We start from the raw sequence: 26,002 nt of genomic DNA, 5'->3' as shown, positions 1-26,002 counted from the left end.
CCTAGGAAGCTAGACCTTAACAGTCCCAGATTTCCATACTTTCAGTTCATCAATCCCAGTGGAAAGAAAACTTTCACTGTCCAATTTCAGAATTCAATTCTAGGAGGATTGTTATGAGTCATGTGTTTACCTTTGGAATCATTGCTGCTCCCAGGAGAATGCATGTGGCTCTATAGGTGGCAGGTCTGAGTCAAAAGTCTTCCTCGTAGCCTAGCAGGTGGCATGGTGTTTTTCACCTTGACCCGGAGTTCCATAGAGCAATAGGGAATGGGCTACATCACGTTCTGCAAAGGAATGGATCCTACATCAAAGCATCGATGTCTCCCCCAAATAGAAACATCATGATTGTAATGGTATCTCTGCAACACTATCAACACATGCATACCTAATGGGATTAGGTTATACTGTCGACTCTGCACCTTTCCTAATTCTAGAAGCATCAGCATACTTCTTACGGGAACTATTCTTCTGTCACTCCAACCCTATGGTTTGCAAAAGAACTACATTTTACAGATCTCACCTACTTAGCTGCAGAGGACTGATCTCATGGGCACCTGCAGTACACTGGGTGGATCAGAGATCTTTCTTAGGCTTTCTGTGCATAGGAACTATGAGGGCACGTTTAGGTGCTTGTTGATGGCAGATACCAGAAAATGTCAAAGTGGAAATGTGCTGATATGTTTCCTGATGTGTGGAGTTGGCTTGTCCATAGTTAGAATAAAACAGAAATAAAAGACAGCATAGACCAGAAAAAGGGAAAGCCTGTGGCATTGGAACAATTGTGTTCTGTTATTGCTAAAGTTTAAATGTATCTTTTAAAAAAAGGGTCGTATATTCATTTGAAATGCAGAGTCACACACACACACAGAGAGACCTCCCATCCACTGGTTCACTCCCTAAATGAATGTGATGACTGTGGCTGGGATAGATTGAAGTCAGAAGCCTGAAACTCCATGTGGGCCTCCCACATGGCTGGCAGGGGCCCAAGTACTTGGAACATCATCTTTCACTGATTTCCCAAATGCGTTAGCAGGCAGCTGGATTGGGAATAGAGTGTGATGCTGGCATGGCTAGCAGTGGTTTAGCCCACTGCACCACAATGCTGGCTTCAAGTTAAGCTGTTCATCTTTGCCCTTCCTGTGTTTGATTTTCATACCTTCTTGTTGACTTCCGGAGACACCCTCAGTCCTTTGACTTGAAAACAAGAGTCTTGACTAATTTATGTGTGGGTTAACCACTTAGAGGTTAAAGAAAGATCTTTATGAAAACAGGCTCTATCCCTTAGGCTATTACGGACCAGATTCAAAAGCTGAATTTTACAGAGATTCACAGAATTGTAAACGGGAGCTTCAATAGCTTAAGTGATTTTTCTTGTCCAAGGCCAAACCTTCAGCTAGTGATAGGGATGAATTACTTGATTCCTGATCTTTACAAGTCCGTGCCATTCCCCAAACCAGGATTTCATTGGCATGGAGAGTGCTGTCCAGTGGAAATGTAATGTGAGCCAGAAATGAAACCACATGTAGAATTTTAATTTCTCAGAAGATAAAGTATAGGTAGATATATTAAAAATAAAAAAATACACAGATGATTTGGTTTAAATAGTATAGCTTACCTAAAGCCTCCAAATACTAGTAACATTTCAAGTGTGCAGTAGCCACGTGTGGCACAGCACTGGCACGGCACCACCTTAGAGGCACAGACGCAGAGGATGTGCGATGAGAGAGGAGGGTCCACATCAGGATGTTCCCTGATACCCTGGAGCCAGATGTTTACATCCTTCTGGCTGATAAATACATCAAACACATATAAAATGAATGAAAATTGTGTTGGTCTTCTCTTTGTTCTTCAATGTCTTTAAAGCTTAAGAACTTTCCCACTTTCCCATTGCCTTTTTTTTTTTTACTTCTACTGCTTTACATTTTCAATAGCGCTTACTTAAATTTTTCTCCATTGCGCTAGAATCTGTCATTATGTACATTTTAGAAAATGATGAAATGATCATAACTATATACAGCCATTCTTTTTTTTTTAGGATAAAACATTACATTGAGGGTAACATCTCTTTCCCCTTGGAGGTTCACACCTCCCTTAGGATGTACCCCATGTGAAGAGATAGATAGTTCTAGGCCTCTTAACTTACAAGACCTAAAGCCCAACAGATTATTATCAAGCCCCTTCTATCAGGTTCTATTTGCCTCTCAATCAGAAAACTGAATTGTAGCTTAGACAGCACCTTTCTTAGCTCCTCTAATAATGACTCTGTCCTTTGTTCTAGACCCTGTCTAGTGCACTTGGGCCTCATTTCTTTGTAATCATAACCTATACTCTACTACCAATGGCTCTACTCCCAACCTGTGTGTACTGATGGCTGATGGTCCTCTTCCCCACTTAATGCTGTATAAGTGTTCAAAATTTCTCTACAGACAAACCCCTCTACCTACAAAACATGAGTGACTTTCCTCCCAGTCTTGTTTGGAATCAGCTTTCCGGTCTGTTGGGTGTTCCCCAATAAACCCTTCCCCCCAAAAAAAAAGAAAAAGAAAAGAAAAGAAAAAAAAAACGAAAAGAAAAGAAAAAAAAAAAGAGAGGGAGGTGCCTTTCTCTGAAGGGAGGAGAGAACTTCCACTTTGACTATGACCTTGTCTAAATATGATCAGAGTCGACGAACTTGGAAGGCTTCCATAGCCTTGGCAACTCATGATGGGAGCCTAGGGTGGTTACTGGTGCCATAAACTAGAGTGTCAATTTGTTGGGTCAACAACAGGAGTCACTGTGCACTTGCTCCTCATATGGGATCTCTGTCCTTAATGTGCTATACATTGTGATTTAATGCTATAACTAGTACTCCAACAGTATTTTTTTCACTTTGTGTTTCTGTGTGGGTGCAAACTGTTGAAATCTTTACTTAATATATACTAAATTGATCTTCTGTATATAAAAAGAATTGAAAATGAATCTGAATGTGAATGTAATGGGAGAGTGAGCGGGAGAGGGGAGGGTTGCAGGTGGGAGGGAAGTTATGGGAGGGGGAAGCCATTGTAATCCATAAGCTGTACACTGGAAATTTATATTCATTAAATAACAGTTAAAAAAAAAGAAAATAATGAAATGAGCATAACTACATATAGCCATTTTTTTTTTAGGATAAAAAATTACATTCAGGGTAACATCTCTTTCCTTTCAATGGTGAAGATTTACTAGAAGGTATGCTTGCAGATGGCAACTTAACTATTCAATAACTTTTTGTATATGCTAAATTTAATTGTTTTCTTATCACATCTTGTTAACAGGTGGAGTTGCAGTTAGGAAAATTAATTATTTTTCTTCCCCCTTACATCTTAAAAACCATTTTAATTTATGCTGTTTTATATCATGGAAAGAAACACTTTACATAATGATACCTTTGTAATAGTTAAGAAATAGACAAAGGATCTGAAGACAGTTCTCAAAAGAGGAAATACAAATGGCCAACAAATATATGATGCCTTCAAAAGGATTTACTGAAGCTGAATATCTCAATCACTCCTCTCTTTCTTATCACCACAATTCCTTGAAGCAAAATTTAGGACAAGATGTAATGACAGTCTTCATTCATTCATTAATTCACTAAGAAGGCTTTCCATTCATAGGTAAGTTCCTTCAGAAATGTGCATCGCTCCAGTCTCTGCCTCCATTGTTGCTGGCGTTCTTCTACCTGTTTGCTCTCTTCTCTTGTAAGGACACCAGCCATATTGGATAAAATACCTTCTCTACTCCGTAATAAATATGACCGTATTATAATTAATTATATCTGCAACAGGACTGCTTCCAAGTTAAAGTCACATTTGAATTCCCTGGGATTCGGACTTCAATATTTCTGTTTAGAGAGGTGCATTTCCAGCATACCTGTCTCCGTTCTTGATATTTATCAAGCATAAATATTTATTAAGTATCTGAAAAGCCCAAGGTATGGGCTTGCTTGTTGAGGAGGGATCAAAAAAAGTATACACTATTGGTAGGATTAAAAGATGTATTTCCACAAAAAAAATCAGTGATACACTGTTTGAGGTTGGCAGCAGTAGATGTGAGAAGGAAAATCCTCAAGAAGAAATCAAGTTCTAGAGCTTAACAGAGAAGATAGGGCTGGAAACAGACAGGGGTAATGCCCACAAAGGGGAGGGTGAAGCTATGAGCATGGGTGGGAACTCTCGTGGCTAAAGGTATAACATGAAGAGATTTAGCCTTCTATAAAGAAGACCCCACGAATGTCAGTCTGAAAGGACAGAGACCACAGCAGTGAGAGGAAGAGCAAAAGTGAACAGGAAGCAGGAAAACTGCTTAATATTATGTTTAAACATCTTGTTTTAAATCTTTGCCAAACAAATGGCTAAACCTTATACACTGCTATAGTTTTAATGATCTGTGACTATTTTAAAATTTACTGTGTATGAGTGAAGTTTAATGTCGTCATTGGATTATTGTTTATGACCCTTGCTTATACTCCTGCTGAACTATGGTATTCGTACTTGTTGAAATCTTCATTTAGTTGAAGACTAGGCCTTTGATAATAATATAAATTTAAAATATGTTACATCAAAAATAATAAAGTATTGAGTTTTAAAAACTCAGATTTTTTGCATTTTATCTTAGTTTTTTTTTTTTAAAGATTTATTTATTTATTTATTTATTTCAAAGAGAGAATTACAGGGAGAAATGGGGAGAGACAGAGAGAAATCTTCTATCTGCTGATTCAATCCCAAATGCCTTCAATAGCTGGGGCTGCTCTAGGCCAAAGCCAGGAGCCTGGAGCCCAATCTGGGTCCCATGTGGGTGGCAGAAACCCAAGTACCTTAGCGATTGCTGCCCTTCAGAGTGTGCATTAACAAGAAGCTGAAATCAGAGAAGGAAGAGCTGACTCTAACCAAGGTGTTCAGATGTGGGATATAGGTGTCCCAAGCAGCTGCTTGACCACTGCTCCAAACACCCACCCTGAGAGGTAGAACGTTCTGCCTCTCAGGTAGAAATCATGAGTACATGGTTTTAGTGGAGTGGCAGCGGCAGAAGATTGACTGCAATTTGAATTTAGTTTGGTCCTGTGGAAGAAAAGCTGTGCTTTAAAGATCTCAAAATGATGATATGGAACAAAACTGGGCTTATTCATAAAGAGCTACTGTAAGTGTTATTCCTGGTATCGAGATTCAAGCCCACTTTCTAACATTTTAACCTTGAATCAATTAATCTACTCTTCAAATGTTTCTTGAGTGGTTATTATGTGCAGGCATTCTTGTATTCGTGGGGCAGAACACGGGACACAGGACATGATTCATGTTGCCATAGCACTGCTGTTCCAGTAGGGGAGACAGGCAGTGTGCAAGAAATTGAATATATATGGAATATAATTTTCCATCCTGATAAGAGCTATAAAGAAAAACCATATGGGATTTAAAGTTCATGAGTGACAAGGGAGATGTGGGAGATATAATGAGCTAAGATTGTATTTTTTCCAATTAGGAGTCAAATGCAATCAGTACATTTAGTCTACTTCAGCCACACACCCAGATATTGCAGAAAGCGCTGAACTGAATTTAAAGAACTAATTGTGGGGTTTTGGCCAGTTTGTTTAATTTTTTTTTCTGTGTCCTTTAGGGGAAATGATGGAATTAGGCAGGGATTAAACTCTGTGATCCTCTGTTGTTGCTGAATCATAGTGTAGTAACTCTTCATCCTATTTTGGTGTCAAGCACAGATTTCACACTGTGTCTTTTGTGTCCTACCTAGTCTAAAAGTATTATGAACATATTGACATTGATAGTTTGTGATGTACTAAAATAATTGCCATATTTTAAACATACATGATTTAAAATCTCAGTGAGGAGAATTGAATTTTAGTATTATCTGTAGTTTATAAATGAAGGCATGATGTAATGGACGATAAGAAATCACAAGAGAAGTAACTCCTTTTACTAGGTGTTAGATGTTTTTCAGTTAATTAGCAACGGATGCCATGCTGACTCTAAAACAATGGTTGGCTCTGTCATGATCTTTAGAAGAATAGTTACTTTCAAGTGTGGAGGTGATGCCCATTTAAAACTTCTTGTTGCAAGGGCATCTGTCCAACACAAGGCCTGCAGCGGTGTTTAAGTTCAAATATTTGTGAGTTTTTGATTCTGGAGAATTAGTTTGATGTCAGATATGTTTATAGTTTTGAAAAAAGCTAGCGAGAGAAAGAGCACATTTTGGATTCAAAGATCACTGTTTCCCCAGACTGCTGGCTTTTTGAAATGAGCTATTTGCTTTTGTGTGTGTGAGAGAGGGAGGGAGGGAGGGAGGAAGAGAGAGAAAGAGAGAGAGAGAGAGAGAGAGAGAGAGAGAGAGAGAACCTGGCTGGCAGACACTTTAAGAAACAAAATCATTACTGGGTTTTCATGTCTAAAGTGAGACAGATTCCATCCACATATCTCACTTTGTATCACTTTTTTTGGCCTTATGTTTTTTAAACCCTGCTGTAAATTGAGGGCTTCAGAAATGCCATCTCCAGCGTAGATGATGATGCTCTGATGGAGAGATGAATTGGCAGACTTCTCTGCCTTGGTGAATTCACGGTGAGGATAAAGCGAGACAGTGTGCTATGCACCCCCATCCGTTCCCCAACATCTACCAGAAGAACATACTGTCACATGATGGTGCCAAGAAAATAAGGTCAATATGCTTCTAAATAAATTACAAAAGACCCTCGCTGTGCAGTAGGCAGCCAAGCCTGGAGGAGCCGTGCTGAAGCTGAGTTATCGCCAAATGTACTGGCTCTGTGGGGGAACCGCTTCCCTTTCTTCACTACCATTCCTCCACTGCCATCTTTGCTGACAAGATTCAGAGTGACGGTGGCCTGCAGCGTCATCAGTTAAGACAAGCAGAGCAAATTGACAGCTACTATCACTGTAAGCCTGTTCACTTTTCTGCCCGACTTCTTTTGGAAAGGAACAAGAGAGCCCAGGTAATGTGTGCCTCATTCTCTGATTTAAATTGTCCAATGCATCTTCTCCATTGACCTGTTGATTATGTCGGTTATGCTGCCCTTGATTGCCTGAGGCTGCAGCGATAGGCGTCAGAGGAACAGATAGAAATACATAGCCGTGACCGCAAGCGCTCATTCATACAGCTGAGGCTTAACCGTCCCAAGTGTCAAGCAGATCCCATTTGACTTTGTTGTAAGGTTTTATGTGTGTTCATGACACATGTTCAGGGAGATTATCCTTTTCCATCTCTACTCTGCCTCCTTGCAACTAGCTCATGTATGACTTGCACTAAAATAGAATCTCTTTTTTAAATAGATGAAGCTTGAGGCCTTCAACAGCACAAAGTCAACATTCTACTCATCAAGCATTTGTTACCCCCGACGGATGGATGCTCCTTTCTATTTGGCCACTAGCAGGCTGCCCTGCAAGTCCTGTTTGGCTTTTTATGCCAAGAGCTACCTGATGCCAACCAGAGGCAACTTCATAGCTACTTTATGTCTGGCGGAACTTTCAGATCTTGTCCCCTATAACGATTGCATACTGAATGGTAAAGATTTTTTGATGTGTATTTACTTTGTCGCTAATCTCCCTTCAGGGGTTTAAAAGTGAACAGGCATAATAAAATGCTTCTTGCTGTTTCTCTTCAAATTTAAGGATTGACTGCACCACATGTTTTCCTCTAGATTTATTTGGTTATCTCTAGGGGAAGGCTTTTCTCTCCGAAGCTCTCAATTCACAGTGGTAGTTGAAACACATTCTGTGTGACACAGGAATTTCTCAGTCACATTCTGACACCGTCTTATGTCAGATAACCTTCTGTAAGATTGGAAAAAGGGAAGGAACAAGGGCATGAGAATCTCTTTGGAAAATTCCTCAAAGCAGGAAGTTATAGAACTATTTGAGCTAGTGCCTAGTGTTTCTTGTCTGTTTCTAGTTTGCCTTGTTTCTTATTTCTTATGAAAAGGTCCCTATTCTCTAATTCTTTCTTATTTGTTTGCATTTTTTATGTTAAAGAAAAGATATGTTCAGGTATTTCCAATATGGTGCACACATTTAAATATTATTTTTTTCCTATGAAAATAATTTTATGATGAAAAATCAGGCCATTGAAAAAAGAAGGAATGCTTTTATAATTTCAGTATGTTCCTTGGAATGCTCAGGAGGCAGATTAAGAGTATCTCATTGCCACTGTTGGTGATCACTTGAGATACAGAGCTGAGCAGAACAGGGATTAATTAGGTAGAAGCCTCATCAACGCTCTGAACCCTGTCTCTCATGAAGCACCCTGGTTGCCATGGGAGTGCTGCACTGTACAAGTTCCGAAAGTGTGAGTGAAGTTAAGAATCCTTATCTTAATTTTTTAAAATTTATTTTATTTATTTATTTATTTTGACAGCAGAGTGGATAGTGAGAGAGAGAGACAGAGAGAAAGGTCTTCCTTTTTGCTGTTGATTCACCCTCCAATGGCCGCTGCGGCCGGCTCATCGCGCTGATCCGAAGCCAGGAGCTGGGTGCTTCTCCTGGTCTCCCATGTGGGTGCAGGGCCCAAGCACTTGGGCCATCCTCCACTGCCTTCTCGGGCCATAGCAGAGAGCTGGCCTGGAAGAGGGGCAACGGGGATAGAATCTGGCGCCCCAACTGGGACTAGAACCCGGTGTGCCGGCGCCTCAAGGTGGAGGATTAGCCTGTTAAGCTACGGCGCCGGCCGAGAATCCTTATCTTGGAAATTCACAATGATGGGGGACAGTAAAATCATCCAAGTCAGCCCTTCCCATCTAGTACTGGATAACACTGAAGTTTAAAGGAGCTAAAGGATTTGTACAGTCACAAGACAAATTAGCAACTATGTAGACCTCAAACTTTTTAAAAAATTACTTGTTCCTCTAGATACTAAAGAAAATAATTCTCAGAAGGAATTATTGGGGGTCTCAGTACAATGTTAGTCCAAATTTGACACTTCTGAACTGATAAGTTTTGTAGATAAGCAACAGATCCATACAAATCCATTTGGTTTGATCATTTTTCTCAACATGAAGTCCCTTTATTTTTTATTTTCTTACTCATAAATTCAGCATGGTTCTAAGTAAAATCAAGCCATTGCCTTCTGAGAGCATGTACTAGAACCTGTGTTCTAGGAAGACACAATATTGTCAGGGCTTTGGGGGACACAGAGGGATTAGATATTATGTGTCCTGTCCCCAAAGCAGTTAAAATTAATTTTGAGAAATGTGAAGTTTATGGTAAACAATTAAGTAATAATCCAAATGGCATGTAATACATGATCAAATTTATGAAAGCCTGAGAAGGTTTCCTGGAGATGAGATTCAGATCTTAAAGGAAATGCAGGATCTCATTGGCCAGGAAAAAATGAAGTAGTATTACATGGTTAAAACTCTGCCAAACAAGACTCAAATATGGCTCCACAGCCTTTGTGGTCCAAGAGAATCCTCTCTATTCTATTTCCAAATTTAGAAATTGATTTCCTTGGACTTAGTTTTGGAAGGATTATTAGAAAAAGCAATCTGCTGGTTTATTTGAATCCCATATGGTTAATGTTCAGATTAAATGAAGGATAAATTATAACATTCAAAGTTATTCAATGAACTAAAAGACTGTGAGGATCATCTGTCTCTTCATGATTTACTGCATCTTCATTGGTGTGATGATGTGTTTTTCGAGAGTGTGGGATTAATGAGTTAATGAGTTCAATCTATACATTAGCCAGTTAGTTTCACTTGATTTTATGTGCATTGTTTGAAGACCAAACAGCTCATCAACATGCACTTTTAATGAAAATGCACTTTAGGTAATCGGATACAAACAGCTCAATGACAAGGAATTATCACTGTTATAGACAGTTCCCACCAATGGTATGTAAAGAGAGGAAAACTTGGCATTAAACCTAGAGGAAAACCTAGCATAGTAACAGAAGCAGGCAATAGTATAATTCCTAGAGAAGAAAAATGGCAGATCACCATGAATTCAAAAGGTCTACTATATTATATACTAAAGACTCCTGTTGTTGTCATGGATCTGAACTTCCATTGAGCCTGTTTGCTCTTGAACATGGGACCAAGTTTCCATGATGCTAAACTCTTTGAAGAATTAAGAAGACATAAATAACCTGTCAATAAAAGCAGCTAGCCATCTCCCCCAGGTCAACTTTATGAGGCCTTATTTGTGTGTGGTCTGCTTAAGAAAGTCTAAGTAGGTTCCAAAAATGTTGTGTATAGGAGTGGAATTCACATTTTGGGATTCAATGATTGATTTTTTTAAAAACTTTTATTTAATGAGAATTGAAAATGAATCTTGATGCAAATGGAAGGGGAGAGGGAGCGGGAGAGGGGAGGGTTGCGGGTGGGAGGGAAGTTATGGGAGGGGGAAGCCATTGTAATCCATAAGCTGTACACTGGAAATTTATATTCATTAAATAAAAGTTAAAAAAAAACTGTAAAAAAAAACTTTTATTTAATGAATACAAATTTCCAAAGTACAGCCCATGGACCACAATGGCTTCTCCCCCCTCCACAACCTCCTCCCTCCCGCTCCCCCTCCCCCTCCACTCACACCAAGAATCACCCTCAATTCTCTCCACACAAAGATCAGTCTAGCATATATTAAGCAAAGACCTCAACAGTCTGCACCCACATAGAAACACAAAGTGAAAAACACTGTTTGAGTACCAGTCACAGCATTAAATCACAATGCATAGCACACCAAGGACAGAGATCCCACATGAGGAGTAAGTGCACAGTGACTCCCGCCATTGACCCAACAAATTGACACTCTTGTCTATAGCATCAGCAATCACCCTAGGCTCCTATCACAAGCTGCCAAGGCCATGGAAGCCCTTTGAGTTCACCAATTCTGATCATATTTAGACAAGGTCATAGTCAAAGTGGAAGTTCTCTCCTCCCCTCAGAGAAAGGCACCTCCTTTCTTTGATGACCTGTTCTCTCCACTGGGATCTCTCTCGCGGAGATCTTTCATTTAGGTTTTTTTTTTTTTTTTTTTTTTTTTTTTTTTTTTTTTTTTTTGCCAGAGTGTCTTGGCTTCCCATGCCTAAAACACTCTCATGGGCCTTTCAGCTGGATCCGCATGCCTCAAGGGCTGATTCTGAGGCCAGAGTGCTGTCCAGGACATCTGCCATTCTATGAGTCTGCTGTGCATCCTGCTTCCCATGTTGGATTGTTCTCTCCCTTTTTTTATTCTATCTGTTAGTATTTGCAGCCACTAGTCTTGTTTGTGTGATCCCTTTGGCCCCCAGTCCCATCATTATGATTAATTGTGAACAGAAACCGATCACTTGGACTAGTGAGATGGCATTGGTACATGCCACCTTGATGGGATTGAACTGGAATCCCCTGGTATGGGGATTCAATGATTGTTTATAGCCCTTGTCTCTTTGAAGAACAGTGTTTTTTTTTTTTTTCTCCTTCTTACTATTTGTTGAACTCTTTACTTAGTGTATGGTTAATCTTATGATTATAAGGTAAACTGAAAATAGATCATTGTAAATATTAAGAGAGAGAATAAGAGAGGAAGGATGAGGAAATGGTGGGAGTGTGGGCAGGAGGGAGGGAAAGCTGGGAATATCACTATATTCCTAAATCTGTATATATGAATTACATGAACTTTTTTTTTTACCTTAAATTAAAAAAGAAAGTATATTTATTGGTTGTAAAAATCAAGCTGGAAGCTTGGCTTTCTCTCCCTTTTCTTCTGATGGCATCTTCAGGCCCTTGGTTGAATAATGACTGGAGCCAAGCACTAAGCTGGTCCCCAGTGTTCCCCTCTGGTGTTCATGTCCTTGTGTAATCCTCTCCCCTGGAATACAGATGGGATCTATGACTTCATTTTAATGACAGCACAGAGAATGGTGTGGATGTTATATAAAACTATCATTTTTCCTTTTGCTAGCAAACTCTCACTGCCCATGTTGGGCACCCTCATATGGAAAGACAAGGAGCTTAGAGCAATCGCTGCCTGACATGCAGCAGAGAAGTGGGACCATTAGTCTGACCTTCCACAAGAAACTGAATTCTTCCAATAACTGGGTGCATTTGGAAGGGGATTGTTCCCCAGCTGAGACTTGTGGTAACTCAGGCAAACCCACCATCTTGACCACAGCCCTTGGAAAGATGTGAGCCAGAGAACACCAGTAAGCCATGCTTGGACTCTGGATCTGTGGAAACCATGAGACAATAAATATGAGTGATGTAAAGCCTATTTTTGGCAATTTGTTCCACAGCAATAGATAATTAATGCACTGCTTGTTGTCAGTTGTGAATGGATTGGTAGCTGCTCTTTGGAGTTTAATGGTCTCTGCACTGGGCCCTTTATAAGCACTCTTAGATAGAGGTGAAAGAATAAACTCTGGTCTCTGTACAGTGTTCCACACTGCCTTCTGCTGTCAGTTTTAGCTTTGTGTTTCCAGCATTTCACCTGCAATGACTGAGGCTGGAAGCTGAGCAGCAGTACATCTGGGGAGCACAGACACTGGAGGAGCTTAGCTGTAGCAATCTGAGAATAAGGGAAAGTCTCTCCTTGCAAACATCAGAGGATGGAAATTTGATTCCTTAATTTAAAGGTCAATAAAATGTCTATTTCTTAAAGTATTCCTCCTGTGACCCTTAGCGGCTTTTACTGCTCCTATATGTGTGAGACACAGAAAACCTCAACCAAGGGACTAGCCCTGCGGCATAGTAGCCTAAGCCTCCACCTGTGGTACTGGCATTTCCTTTGCGTGCTGGATCTTCATGTCCTGGCTACTCCACTTCTGATATAGGCCTCTGCTAATGCTCCTAGGAAAGTAGTGGAAGATGGCCCAAGTGCTTGGGCCTCTGCACCCATGTGAGAGACCGAGAAGAAGCTCCTGCTCCTGACTTAGGATCAGAGCCCAGCTCCAGCCATTTGGGGAGTGAACCAGTGGATAGAAGTCCTCTCTCTCTGTCTCTCTCTCTCTCTCTCTAACATTGCCTCTCAAATAAATAAATATTAAAAAAAACCTCAACCAAAAGTAAAGAAACATATTTGGCATAATATGGTTTATTTATAAATTAGTAACTTGGAACTTCAGCTTTTATAACAAACTGGTTCAAAGTTATCAAAGTCGGAAATTCTAGTAAAATATCTGCTTAATTAGTCTCAAAAATTTCCCAGGGCAAAGTGCAGTGAACTTGAATGCTGAACGTGGGAGCCTCCTGACTTTATACTGGCGTTAGTTTGAAGCTTTCTAGCTACTATTTTTCAGAATGAAGCCTGAAATAGATTATAGGTTGTTTTTTTTTTTTTTTCTATCCAATTGCTCTCCTGAGAGAAAATGAGTGTATGACAGGAAAGACAAGCATGAAACCTCTCATAATCCAGACCTGTGTTCTCAAGGGATTGCCCTTGACATATGAGACTGCGCATTGAGTCTTTCCTGCAGTTTATTTATTTGACCACATTCCCCCAGCTTTAAATGCCTCCATTAATCAATACTGAGCTTCTCTACACTGAGTCTGCAGAGCTCATCAAGATGAGAAATTTTTAATTTAAAAAATTCTTTAAAATCCCAGATATATACATAATCCTTGGAGAAATAGCAGATCTATTATTGGCCAATGACATATCCACTGACAACTGAGTTTTATTTTTGTTCTCTACTTTGGAATTACTGATAGGATTGTGGTAGGAATTCAAGTATTTATTTAGAAACTGATGAAAGAAGTTGAGATTCTTCAGGAGTTTCAGGCAAAAGGCATAATTCATCTTTTGTTCATTTTCTCGATCATTCAATGAACATTTGGACTCTTACTGGGTTCCAGGAACTGTGCACTTGGCTCTTGGGCTTTAATGTAAATGAAACTGCCCCTGTTGGTAAGGAATTAGCAGTAGGGGAGGAGGATGAGGTAGGCAGTCAATTACAACGGAACTTGATAAAAGCTACAAGTTTAGGGACATCTATCCCTGTGTGTCAGGAAAGACATCGTGCTATAAAAAGAAAGAGAAAATAAAAGCCAAAGAAACCTACTAATAATGCATCAGACTATGAAACCCATACTAAACCTTGACAGCCCACACAGTGGGCACATTCTGTTTCAGTTACACTGGCAGAAGTGTGAGTAAGCCCAAGGGACAAAGCAGAGGTGCATGGGAGGAAGGGGAAAGGCCTGAACACTTACTGGCCATCAGAATTTTATTCTTTATGCTACTATTCTTTTCATACATATACAGTTTAAATTTTACTTTATATCTGAGATGGAGTGAATTTTAAATTAATGGACATAATATGTTTTGATACTGCAGAACCTATAGAAGAAAATACCATTCATTCAATAACTATTTTTTGAGTACATACCACGCACTGATTTAGAAAGGTTATAGATACTGTCTTGTAGTTGGGAGATATGTAATATTGAAGACATGATAAAAATACATGTTAGAGGATTAACCAAGTGAGCCATGGAGCCGGCCCCCTAAATATTTGACTTTGAGTGTGATAATTTTTTGGTTTGTCAAGCTAGGCTAAACTAGAAGGACAAAAGAGAGGATTACAATCATGTTGTAATATCCATGCTTTCTCCTAGTTACTCAAACACTAATCTAGGAGCTGCTGTGAGAGGATTTTTCAGATATAATTAAAGTCTCTAATTCATTGACTTTAAATTATGGAGATTATCTTTGGTAGGCCAGACTTTTTCAGATGAGCCCTTAAAAGGGACTGGACTCTGTGGTGGAAGAAATTCCAACAACTCCTTTTGCTGGATCTGCCTTTTCTGATTGCCATTCCACAGAACTTTGAAAATACTTGGCTAGTCTTCACAATAACATAAGCTGATTTCTTTGTAATAAATCTCTCTCTGTCTACACACACACACACACACATATCTCCTACTGGTTCTATTTCTGTGGTTGAATACTGATGGGACTCAGATTTTAAACATACTGTGACCTCTTTTAACACATATTTTATTCTCAGAATAACTATCCTTGCTTGTCAAATTGGGAAGGCAGCATTCATGAAACTATGCAAATATCACGCAAATCTATTTCTTGAGGCCTGGTTGGCTTCCAGCCCATTGCCTTTGCCTAGCACCTTGGGTTAAATTGTGGGCTTGCCACCAGCTGAATTGCAGTGTGATCACACTGCTCATGCCTGCTCTTTCTGGCTTTGTTCTGGAGTGGTGGTGTTTCCAGATGGCTAGATGGGGAGCAGCATGTGCCAGGCTCTGCTGGAACATTTTAAAACAACGTTGGATATAACGCAATTAAGTAGGGATGACTGAAGACTTAATGCCTTCACTGACTAGAATCAAGTTTAAGCCCAACCTAGAAGCTTCATTTCTGTATTTTTAAACAGGAGAAAATGAGGGAAAATTTTGGACTCTATTGTAGCCATTTTTATTCCATCAAAATATACAGAAATCTTCAAATTATATGATTCACTTTTTATTGCTTTATTCATTATTGATTGAGAAAGGAGTATATACTCAAACAAAAGAGGAAACAATAAAAGGAAAGAAAAAGACGTCATATGAGAAAGGAATTGAACCCATTCCTAGTCTACTGGAGGTGGCTATGGCTGTGACTGTGCAAAGTCTTTTCTGTACATATTTAACTATACTTTTTCTGCTCCCCCATGTATCATAGGAACTGACCCTGGAAAATCTATTTCCCTGGTTTTCTTGCTAAATGGCTTCTGATAATTTCAGTCAACAAATGGCCCTGGTGGGCAAGTGGGAGGATTTAGGTTATTTCTTGCTTTCCCTCTCTGTTGAAGACTTTGTGTTGGGGCAATGGTTCTAGATACTTCCAGAAAACCCCTTACTCTGGTGTTCCCATTGAACATATCCTGCCTTTATCTAGTTCCTTTTGGGTAGTCCTGGCTCTCAAAAATGGGATAATACCATCTCTCTTTTGTCATCTGTCCCAGCATTAGCTGTGGTAGTGACTTCTGGATGTTGCTATTCTACAGTTTTGCTCTTTCCAACCCTGCCCCTTCCCCCGTTTGCTCTGTTCTTCTTAATACATTTATAAATTAGTTCCCACAAATGAAATTCTCCTGCTAAACCACCTGACAAAGACACCCATTTCTTTCCAATTCAATAATAAATCCACTTTCTCACTTAACATTCTACAGATATACTTTAATGGCCTTGCAATGTATGCCTTGCATCTTTTTTTATCAGCTTTATTGAGAAATAACTGATAGGATTAGCCTGTTAACCTGGTGATAAATTGGAAATTGCATAGAAAATTAATTAATTAAAAATTAATCAATTTTTTAAAAATATCATGTAGGATCTCTGTCTTTAATGTGCTATACACTGTTATTTAATGCTATAACTAGTACTCCAACAGTATTTTTTCACTTTGTGTTGCTATGTGGGGGCAAACTGTTGAAATCTTTACTTAATATATACTAAACTGATCTTCTGTATATAAAGAGAATTGAAAATGAATCTTGATGTGAATGGAAGGGGAGAGGGAGCGGGAAAGGGGAGGGTTGCGGGTGGGAGGGAAGTTTGGGGGTGGGGTGCCATTGTAATCCATAAGCTGTACTTTGGAAATTTATATTCATTAAATAAAAGTTAAAAAAAGAAATAACTGATAGGTAATAACACTTATCAATTTTAGGTTCACAAGTTCAGAAGTTAGTGAGTTTTAACAGAATGGATACACCAGGCCTATGATTTACAACTTTTCTGTTACCCCTCCTGCTGATTCCCCTTGTCCCTACATAGTTCTTTCCTTCTGTCCAGCCACTTGCAATCACTGATCTACTTTCTAAAACTGAACATAAATGGACTCATGTATCATGTTGTCTTTTGTGTTTGACTTCTTTCATTTCATTTAATACCTTTAAGATTAATCTGTGATGTTGTATGTATCTGTAGTTTATTCCTTTTAATTGATGAGTAATATTCCATTCTGTTAATAGACTTTGATTTGTTTTTTCACCCGCCAGTTGCAGAACTTTATGATGTTTCCAATTTTTAGCTGTTATGAATAATGTTTCTATTCATACATTGCAATTCAAGTCTTTTTGTTGTTACACCTTTTCATTTATTGTAAGAGAGTGCTTGGAGTGGAATTGTTGGGTCTTCTAGAAATTATGTTTAACACTGTAAGAATATACAGACTATTTTCCAAAGGGGCTGTAACATTTTTCATTTCTATTGGCAGCTTATGTGATTTTTAGTTGCTTCATATCCTTGCCACCACTTGCTGTTGCCATCTTTGTAATTTTCCATTCTAATAGATCTGTAGTGGTATGTTGTGGAGACTTTAATTTGAACTTACCTAGTGATGTTGGGTATCTCTCTCTGTGCGTATTTGTCATTTGTACATCTTCTCCAGTGAAGTATCTTAAATATTTTCTTTATTTTTGAGAGTTATTTTCTGATTAGATTGTGATAGTTATGTTTTACATAGAAGTGTTAATTAGTACATAGATTTTTTTGCAAAATAGTGGGTAAACTAAGAAACAAAAGTCATACAATTAATGAAAGGGGACACTCAACACAGGAGAATAATGCTGAAAATTATAGGGGAGAGAAGCAAACAGGTGCATGAGGTTTTACATATATGTATGTGTTTATTTACACACACTTGCATAGACATGCATACATATTACTCATGTCTGCTTTACATATCACTTACCCACACATGATAAAGGTAAACGCTTGCCTTTAATTAATACAGTTAATAAGTCTGCCTACTACATACTGAATCATATGTTAATATTTTATTTAATATGTTAACATATGCATGTATAATAATTGGGAATGTGAAGGTAGATGGATAGGTCAGGTGTGAATTGATGGCTGCATAAAGGAGATAATCTTTGATCCACTATAAAAGGAAGTTGACAGATAATGCCTAAAATTGAGAAGTTAAGGTAGAAGTTTATGTACATTTAAAAATTATAGAGTTAAATATTGGAAAAAAGTTGAAAAAGTTGAAAGTAGCTGGACTTCATGAATTGGTAGTAGGGAGAGATAAAACAGAATTTTCTATTTTTCATCATAAACTATTTATTATAGCATAATTATTTTTATGAGTTACTTTTGAAAGTTTATTCCAAATTTTAAACCAAGGACTTATAATGTATATATCCTGGGCAAACATTTGGTGCAGAGGTTAAGTTTGGAATGTCTGCATCCAATATCTGTGTACCTGGTTCAAGTCCTGTCTGCACTTCTGATTCTAGTTTTCTGCTAGAGCATAAAACTGGGAGCTGGTAGTTGGTAACTCAAGTACATAGGTACCTGTAGCTCAGGTGGAAGACCTGGGTGAAGTTCCTGGCTCCTGGCCTCACCCTGTCTCAGCCCTGGCTGTTGTGGGCATTTGGGGGAGTAAAAACTTGATGAGAGATGCTGCCTCCCCCCCCCACCTTGTCTCTACTTTTCATTTAAAATTTCAATTAAAACTCAATTTTAAAAATAAAGTACAAATCCCTTTTTCATTACTAATTTCTGACAAACTTTCAGGGAAAATTAATGAGAGAAAATGAAAATCTTTAGATGCATCTTAAACATGTTGACTCAAATAAACAGTGCTTATACTACAACATTAGATTCCTTTAATATATTCCTGACTTACAGTATTGTATTTTTCATAAATCATAGCCTAACACAATATCCATTCAAATCATTTGGTTTAATAGTTAGTTTTATACTTGATTTCTGTAATATCTCTCCTATTATAGACTTCTAGATTCTTCCTCTCTGCCTTGTGTAGTAGATGTGACTAAATCTTAGCAATCACAAAGCATTATCTCCAGGTAGTAAGAAAGAGTAGCCCATATATTTGAAGTCATTGAATTACATAAATAAATGGTGTTATTTATTTCTTAGATATAGAGTGAAAAAGGTGAAAAAATCCATGTGTGGACATGATGATGGGGCAGGTTACATTAACCTTTTCAACAAGACATATGGGACAGGCAGTTAATCTATGAAGCCATCAACTGGAAAAAGACATCATAATTCTTACTGCTCTATTGAAGAACTGTCTAAAATGATATATATGTATATATATTTGGGTGTTAAGAAGGCAAAGTAAGACCTCTTGAAAATTGAAATAGTGTCTTAACTGCCTTTGTGAAACAGGGCCCTAAGAGTCCTATTTGGTAGGAGTGTTTTCTCTGCTGTGTCTGTAATTGTGGATTAAAATTCCTCAGGTATTCAACCACAAGAGAATGCAGTAACTTTGGGAATCCTCAGAACTGGCTGCCCATGACATTGTTTTTGAGAATTGGTATTTGGAACTAGTGTTTCATGGGCAGGGCTTTGCATCTGATCAGATGACAGTCTTAATTTTCAAGCCACTTAGTCTTTATTTCAAGATTTCTCTAGATAACACTGAGCTGAAAGAAAGTTCCATATCAAAAGAGATTGGTCTTTTTCTGAGTCATCTTTTTTCATGAAAGATTAGTGCAGCTACTGCATCATGAGATAACAATGGAGGAAACAAAATTAATTATACTCATTGTGAGCAGAAAGCCTGAGAAAAAAGCTTTTTCGATGGGGAAGAGTAAATGAAATTTGAGAAGGGAAGAAAATATTTTGTTTAGGTCAAAAGACAAAAAAAAGTAAACAGTTGAGGAAGATCTATAAATAATATAAAAATGGTTGGAGGACAATCTCAGAGGTATGAGGAGTTCTAGGCAATTTGAAACACTAAATTAAAAGTTGGTTAAAAATTTGGTTGATCTGTAGACTCTGGTCTTCATTATTCTGTATCCTCAATATACACAATATTACACATTCCTCTAATTTAGTGGATAGAGGTACAAATGAGAGTGGTTCAATAAAAGGAAAAGACAGAGGAACCAAATCGCTTTAATTTGGAGATATTTAAGTTGGGCCAGGGAGTGTGGGAGTGTTCTCTGTGGATTCTTTCCTTCATACCATCCCCTCCCCCAATATAATGAAAAGAAACAGGACAAATTTACTGGCTTTTGAAACGTGAGTATTGTTTTTGCCAATAGAATGTTATTGTCCTCTCATTTGCTGAGGACAGGAGTTGTCTTGCTTAAGCTTCAGGGCATTTGGAGCCACAAGAATTTCCAGAAGAAATCGCTCAGATTTGTGTTGGAAATCCTCAAACCAAATGCAGAATGTAGCCTTACTTTGAATTAAGAAGTGAAGCATCTGGGGGCATAAATGAACAGTTGTTAATTGAAAAGTTTAATATTCAAATAAAATTGTAATGTTGTTTGTCAAATTGGCTCAGGAATAAAGATAGTATTATCCAAAATATTGAGATCTAAGTGATTTCATACAGTAACTACTTTCTAAGATAGTTTGTTATGATAATGAAGCTGCATTTCAAAGATTTTCCTTTCTTTCTCTGTTGTAAAACATTTCAGTGATCTCCACAGAGTTGTGTGACCCAAATCTAAGTCTTTTCCACTCTGAAAATAATTAATTAAGACAGTCATGACTGAAATATACTGGGATCCGTGCCAGACTTTTTAACTTTTCTAGGGAGTCTAGCGACAGTTTTTGGGTCTCAGTGGAGCATCTATGTAGACTGACTGTCTCTCATAATCTCTCTAGTTTGATCTAAGGTCCCCTGAAAGATTTGATGACTCTGAATCCAGTTGAGACACGCCATTGATACAACTCTTTCCTTCTCTTTTCTTTCTCCTTTTCCTTCCTTGCATGACCTAGATTCACTACAAATGCAGAAGGAATATTAGTAAAGTGGCATTGGACTATGAGTACAGATAAACAATAAGAGATTTAATATTTTAAGACTATTGGCATCTACACAAAAGGCAAAAACACATGATTCTTCAGCATCTGCAGTCACTTTGATAGTCATTTCATATTTTCTGTTTACAATGAAATAACCATACAATTGCAAAATATTCTATCTGGTTCTTTCATTTATTTTTTTAACATTTATTTTTAGAAACTACCTTCCAATTTTTCTACATCATTTCATTGTGACTGTGACATCACTAATATGTACATTTTGTACACATAGAAAATATTAAAGGACATTATTAGTATTTTGGCAATATTTGAAATCATGAAATATCAAAAGATTCACTAACATGGTGACATGATAAAGGTCATTCTGTGATGCCTTACTTTTTTCAAAGACCTAGATCACAGGTGAACTAATTGAAGATAATTTAAAAGACAGTATAACATTGCATCTCTTTTATTTTTAGAGCAGGGCTAATTTTCTTACTCCGGGTTCAATCTAGATATCATTTAAGTGCTATATTGAAGCTCAGGTGGACACAACTTTTTCTGAACTTCTGTCAGGCAAAAGTTATGTGAGTTTTGTGTTATTTAGCACTGTAATGAAACATGGCTGCTGGGGATGGTGGGTTTGAAGTATACAACACCTTCCCAAGCAGGAAAGTGCTTTTGAGAGGTGTATGGAATTGTATTGCTTTTAAAATGCTCATTTGGCCCCAGAATTTACAATGAAAGTAGTAAATTTTAAAGAGTGAATTTTTTTGAATACTGGTTCCACATGAGATTGTTTTCTTTATTAATATTTATTCAGGATTTTAGTGGAATATGAATAAGAATTTTGTTCTTGCCCATTTTCATAATCATCATTTAGATCACAAGAACAATTATTGGTAAGTTTAGAACATACTTCAGTATAACCCAACAAACACAAAATTTATTTTATTATTTGGTTCAGTAGTATGTATTTATTTCCAGTTTTCTTTTAGCTGGCTTGTCCATTTTGTGAAATTTTACCATAGTTTATATTTTTTAAAGAAAAATATGCCTGTGTATTTACTTAGAGACACATCTACTCAAAATTGGCTCCAGTCTTTCTGAGGAAGAAGACTTTTGCACCAATAGTCATGCACTACAGCTTCCTGTCGAAATACTAAATGAGCCTTTTAATATTTGCTAATAACTGTCTTTATAAGAAAAATATATGACATTGGATTTGAAGTGTCAGAATTTTACAAAGACAAAGGTACCTACCACAGTTATAACAATACTAATAGTTGTAGCATATGGTGGTCAAAATACCATGCATCATGATCTACTTTTTAATTTATTATAAGGCTTTTTCTGCCATAGCCTTCAACAGGCTGCACCATTTTCACGTCTGGATCATGTAAGAATGAAATGTCACAGGTAAATCATTACCCTCATCACCTCAAAAAACTCAAAGCACACCTGTCAAAATGCAGGAAGGAATTCGCATGATTACAAATAGGCTTCTCATCACACATCTCAGGAGGTAGTGACTAGTGCCAGGTAAACAAGCACACCAAACTAATTTCAAGCCAGGAGAGGGGATAGTACAATGGTCATCCAAACCAGTATTACACAGATGATGCCCTTTACTTTTCTCATAGTCACTAAAGAGATAAGTGGAGTCATCCACAGTTACCAAAGCAGCCTTCCTGTGACCACACACGCATGTATTAGAAATCTTGGCATACTCTGCGTCCAGACATGAATAAAGTTATTCGGATCCTCTGTGTTTGTTTTATAGTTCGTAAGCAAGCTGGACATAGTCGTTCCCTGTCATTGTTCCTAACCCAGATGACAAATGCAGACAGGAACGTTGCTGTGCCTAATTTCTTGTGCTATATGCTAATTTTCTTCAAGCTGAAATGTTGTTTACTGTGTCAAATGCTTATCTCTTGTTTGGTTTTTCCTTTGCATAATTTCTTCAGTTAAAGATTCAAGTGAATCTTAGAGTGAACTTATATACCTGTTTTGAATGGTTACTGTCTTCTTTTCCATTGGTAAACATGCCCTTTCATCTGTATGAGAAGCCAAAAGCAATTAGTATTCCAGCTGAGTTAAGATTATAGCAAGTGATATAAGCATATGGTCAAATATTCCTTTTATGCCAGATTCTACCTTCTAGTTTTTTGCTTCTAGAGTCAAAGAAATCAATTCTGTTGAAAAGGAAAATTCAATAAAAGATCCTTTACTATATAATTGTAATTATAGATGAGCAATTTCTTTTGTAAAAGAAGAAAAGGAGCAGAAATATAAATAGTAACTCCCTTATAGATCACTCAACAGAACATGAAATAGCTATGCAAACAAAAATGACTATGTTTTCATTATTCTTTACATAGAAATCCACAGGGAAGGGATTTGCACATTCTTTTTTTCCTAACTAAATCATTGTAATATGTCATCATTGTAATATGTATACAGGAAAGGGAAAGCATTGTAAATGTGTTGGATAAAGCAATAATTTAAAATCTGGATGCTCTTCCGCCAACATATTGATTCAATCATTAAAGTGCCCATCTGTGAGCTGGGTTAGAAAATATTGAAGTGAGTGGTCTCTGATGTCTGCGGCACTGTAGAGACTGCATTGTCACTGCCCAGGTTACCTGTTTAATGACCTGATTACCAATACCTGCTTCACGTGATGTCTGCTTGAACACTTCCAGGTATTGTTGATTCTGTATGAAAAACAGGGTTAACAGAGAGTGGATTATAGTTCATTAATTTTATTATTCTTCCAGAATCTTTTTTTTCCCTTAATGTATAATTATCAAATTGTTTCAATTTTTTGGTTGGAATCCAAATCATGAAGGTGCAAAGAAATTGTTTATTTATACAATAATTAATTGAGGGGATTTAACATGCTAACTAAGGTGCTGAATTTTTGTAGAGCTAAGTTCTAGTAATTTGAACCTTAGCATTCTTACTCAAGTCATAAGAATTAATTAGCTTCCTTTCTAATACCTTCTTCACCCCTGTGTAGCCCTTCAGTCCCTCCAGTGCATGACTGTTCCTCACAGTTTCAAAAATGCTTTCTTCAGGAGGAAAGACCATGGCAGGGATGGAGCATAAGCACAGAATTTGCTTCCACAGGTGCATGTGGGCAAATTGAATTTTTTAAAAAAATCTTTCAGGGAAAATCTCATTATAAGGGAGATGTTGACAAAAAAACAAGTAAATAAAATGTAATTAAATGTAAGATTGGATATTGTAGTATTTTAACATCACATTATTAGATGATGAGACTATTGGGCTGAGGAGGCTATTCCCTCACACGTTGAACCTTAGGCTTCTAAGCACAGTGCTTCATTCATGTTTGTCCTCTTCTTGGGAGGGGATCCAACTTGGAGTAATGTCAACACATTAATTACTTGAACAGGGAACCTTAATGTGGAATTCATTGGCACAAGATCTAGGGGGCTGGTGAACTTATTAAATTGTGTGGTTCATAATATTCTTTTCTAGTGATAAAGTCCATAGATTTTATCAAATTCTCTGCAGAGATCATACCCCAGAGGGTTTAAGACCTCTGTTCATCGCCAACAGAGACCTGGAGTGAGAACAACAAGAAGCCACATTACTGCCCAGTTCAGAAGCTCATTTTATCCATATTTATTGTACAAAGCGGAAAATAAACCCTTTCTGAAAGAGTTCATATATTACCTTTAAAGTTACACTTTTTTTTATCAGAATACTATGTTTTATAGAAAGCTTTTATTTAATAAATATAAATTTCATAAGTATAACTTTTAGATTATAGCAGTTCTTCCCCCCATACCAGCCCTCAAACCAACCCACCTCCTACTCCGTCTCCCATCCCATTCTTCATTAAGATTCATTTTTAATTATCTTTATATACAGATAAACTCTATACTAAGTAAAGACTTCAACAGTTTGCACCCACACAGACACACAAAGTATAAAGTACTGTTTGAAGACTAGTTTTACTGTTAACTCTCATAGTACAACACATTAAGGACAGATGTCCTACATGGGGAGCAAGTGCACAGTGACTCCTGTTGTTGCTTTAACAATTGACACTCTTATTTATGATGTCAGTGGTCACCCGAGGCTCTTCATGAGCTGCAAAGGCTATGGAAGCTTCTGTGTCCACAAAAAGTTCTCTTTCATTGACGGACTTAACTAGTCCCAGTGTCTTGAACTAGAAACCTAGAAGACATCTTTGACTTTTCTTTCTTCCTCACTCCCAGCTGCAAATCAACCATTTTGTAGGGACCCAGCATCGCACAAAGCTCTCAAATTTTGCAACGTCTTCCCATCTTCAGCTATCCTCATCATTTTTCATCGAGATGATGAAACTTGCTTCTGAATGGATTTCTGTCTACAATCCAGGACAAGTGATTTTTCTAATGTACAAATCTGATTAAGTCACTCCTCCTGCTGTTTGAAACCTCTATGCTTTCCATCTGTTCTCTAACAGACATTACCAAGTGGCACAAATATGAAATCTCATGATGTAATGTGTGACATAAAGAATGAAGTACAATTTATGATTTTATTCTCTTTCTGTTACCGTTTTTGTAAATTAATTTGTGCCAGTAGAATGGCCTATGTTTCATTGTACTAGAACTTCTAAGTGGCAATTCAGTAAGAACACAGATAAAAAAGTTGTTTACGTGTAAAATAGACAAAAGGTCAACTTAAATTGTTAGGACAAGATTGTTTCCTGTCATGGTTTTCCGTAGAAAAGTAATGTTTATTTGAGAAGTTAAGGGAGTATCATGACTATGAGATAGAGTGTTCCAAAGAGAGGAAATAGCATATACCATTTATCATATTCTATTGCCTGGCAAATGTCTATTTCTGACACTAAACTATATGTTTTCTGAGCTTAGAAACAATATATTAAATGTTCAGTATATCCTCATGGGGTTTGGGTTATTTGTGGTGTGTTGAGTAAAAATGACTAAAAAACTTCACTCCTCCTGATACACCTCTCACAGCATGATTTTGCTATGTCTTTGATTAAAGGTGGAGGCTGCTCCTTTCATTGGCACACAGGGCTGCCTTTGTGACTTTTCTTTGGCTGATCGAGGATAGCAGAAGTGATGCACAAATTTCTCTCTTGAACCCCCAGAGGTGACACAGGATCAGACATGCATCTTCTCAGCAGAGGCCCAGCCAGAATTCAGTTGACCTGGTTGTGGATTCAAAACACATAAGTGAGCGCAGCCCAGAGTCATCCAGCTGAGTCCAGCTCAAGCTGTCAACACATGGAATTATGAGCCATTAGGTTTGGGGATGGTTTGTTAT

This window comes from Lepus europaeus, chromosome 9 (assembly GCF_033115175.1).
Source record: "Lepus europaeus isolate LE1 chromosome 9, mLepTim1.pri, whole genome shotgun sequence".
Taxonomy (NCBI): Eukaryota; Metazoa; Chordata; class Mammalia; order Lagomorpha; family Leporidae; genus Lepus; species Lepus europaeus.
Note: the sequence above shows the minus strand (reverse complement) of the source record.